The sequence below is a fragment of the Schistocerca piceifrons genome, unplaced genomic scaffold (genome assembly GCF_021461385.2).
Source record: "Schistocerca piceifrons isolate TAMUIC-IGC-003096 unplaced genomic scaffold, iqSchPice1.1 HiC_scaffold_40, whole genome shotgun sequence".
Classification (NCBI taxonomy): Eukaryota; Metazoa; Arthropoda; class Insecta; order Orthoptera; family Acrididae; genus Schistocerca; species Schistocerca piceifrons.
In genome coordinates, this window is record NW_025728625.1 from 27,501 (window position 1) to 30,000 (window position 2,500).

At 56.7% G+C, this 2,500-nt stretch overlaps 1 non-coding gene across 1 annotated transcript in view; it reads left to right on the forward strand.

Moving 5' to 3' along the window:
* Positions 1 to 2,345: 2,345 nt before the first annotated feature.
* Positions 2,346 to 2,500, forward strand: part of LOC124748024 — a 1,909-nt gene continuing 1,754 nt past the window's right edge. Inside the window, exon 1 of the ribosomal RNA XR_007011599.1 lies at positions 2,346 to 2,500. This exon is cut by the window's right edge and continues 1,754 nt beyond it. This is a non-coding gene — a ribosomal RNA (small subunit ribosomal RNA).

Sequence of the window (2,500 nt, forward strand, 5' to 3'; positions counted from 1 at the left end):
TGCCTTAACCTAACCCATGTTGTGCCTTAACCTAACCCATGTTGTGCCTTAACCTAACCCATGTTGTGCCTTAACCTAACCCATGTTGTGCCTTAACCTAACCCATGTTGTGCCTTAACCTAACCCATGTTGTGCCTTAACCTAACCCATGTTGTGCCTTAACCTAACCTATGTTGTGCCTTAACCTAACCCATGTTGTGCCTTAACCTAACCCATGTTGTGCCTTAACCTAACCCATGTTGTGCCTTAACCTAACCCATGTTGTGCCTTAACCTAACCCATGTTGTGCCTTAACCTAACCCATGTTGTGCCTTAACCTAACCCATGTTGTGCCTTAACCTAACCCATGTTGTGCCTTAACCTAACCCATGTTGTGCCTTAACCTAACCCATGTTGTGCCTTAACCTAACCCATGTTGTGCCTTAACCTAACCCATGTTGTGCCTTAACCTAACCCATGTTGTGCCTTAACCTAACCCATGTCGTGCCTTAACCTAACCCACGTCGTGCCTTAACCTAACCCACGTTGTCGCCTAACGTAACCCACGTTGTCGCCTAAACCTGCTCTGTAATTGTTATACGACTCGTTCAATTAGTGTAGTGTTGCCCACCCGCAACCCTCGCAATATAGTTCGCTACTCGCACTCCCCGCTCCCCTGTGTATCGCTTCATGTTAAACACCTTGCAAGTCTTGCTCACTTTCCACATGCTCCTGCTGTACACTGTAATGTGGATGGCAGCAGGACGTACATGCCGCCCCTCCCCACGTCCCCACCTTGCCCCCTGCCTTCGCAAGCTGGTTGGTGAGAACTTTGCATGTTCAATGCCCTCCGCATGCGACGTACTCAGGCTACGTTGTGGTGCGGCCTGTGTCAACTGTCCGCTAATGTCGTACGCGTAAACCACAATCTGTACTGCACATTCGTCCTTATGTACTGAATGATACATCGTGGCACATGTGTGACCGTACAACGACTGCGCCCAAAAACGGCGGACCATACAGTGCAAATATTGTGCACGCAGCTACGTGTCGTCTCCCTATGAGAGCTGGATTGCAGTGTGGTACGCCATAGAGACGTGTGGGAGGAACGGACGCCGTGGATGGCGATCAGCATGAGCTGTCTGTTGATGTATTCGGACCTAGTCGTCTCTCCTCACACACCGTGATGGCATGGTGCACCGCGTTCCATATCTGCGACATGCTACAGAGGCCGGTTGACAGTCGTTCGAGCAATGGACATCGCATACGTACGGGGGCCACCTTCCACGTATTGTCTAGGCGTGCACATTTTGTTGCGTGTATGTGGGCAGACGTAGTGTGGCGTGACACCTGACACAGGCATGCAATAATCGTGGAAGTTGCAAATGGCGATGGACGCCTGCGTTTTCTGGTGAAGTTACGCAAATGAACAAATGGTAACCTGTTGTGGTGCGGTTGTTCTCGCTAGGGGTGAATCGGTGATGGCGACGATAGGTTGAGGTACTAACCGGTTGTTCCAGCGATACCCACCATGCCGACGAAACTGAACGGCATCTGGGTGTGAAGCGATACGCGGCGGTGGCTGGGTGGGACCGTCCCCGGCCGGTGAGGGGGCGCCTCCCGGCGTGCTGGCCGCGCGGTGCGTGGGCGCACGCGCTACAGCCGGCTGGTGGGGGCGGCCAGTGGCAGGCGCGCCGGCCGACGGACGCGGCAGGCGTCGCAGCTGCGCGCCGGCGCACCCTGCGCGCGGCGCCGTGCGGCCAAAGTAGGTCCTCGCGGGCCCGGTGCGAAGCGCGGTGGACATCTTCAGTGTGCTGGTCCGATTGAGGACTGTGTGCGTTGAGGATGCGCTGCCGCCCGGCGCTCGGCGCCGCGACGCCGTCTGCTGCTCGGTCGCCCCAGCGGTTCTCGCTGGTGGTTTGTATCGCAGCTGTGCGGATGTGTTGGCGCGTGCGCTGTGCTGGGAGAGTTCGCTTCGGCACCCAAGTGGGGCTTTTGTCCTTCTGTGGCGCTGGCGTTGGAGCTGCCGGTCACCGTAGGTGGCGCGTGTTGTCTCCCGCCGGCAATGCCACGACAGCACGCTCCCGGGCCTCTGTCGGCAGCGGCAAGCTCAGTTGGGAGCACGGGTGGTCGCACCGAAAGCGTCTACTCGCCTAACTCCGGGCGATTGCGCCTCTCTCGAACCCGACCAAGTACTTGGGACGGCGCTGCGCGCCGCCGGGACCTGAGAGGGTTTCGAGGTGTATTGTGCAGGGGAGCTCAGCCTCCTCCTGTTTGCAGAATGATTGAGCGGACGCTTGCGTGTTCGCGCGGGCCCCCGGGACACACTCCCGGGCGGCCGGCTGCTCAGCTCTAGTTGACGCAGCTCCCTGGTTGATCCTGCCAGTAGTCATATGCTTGTCTCAAAGATTAAGCCATGCATGTCTCAGTACAAGCCGCATTAAGGTGAAACCGCGAATGGCTCATTAAATCAGTTATGGTTCCTTAGATCGTACCCACGTTACTTGGATAACTGTGGTAA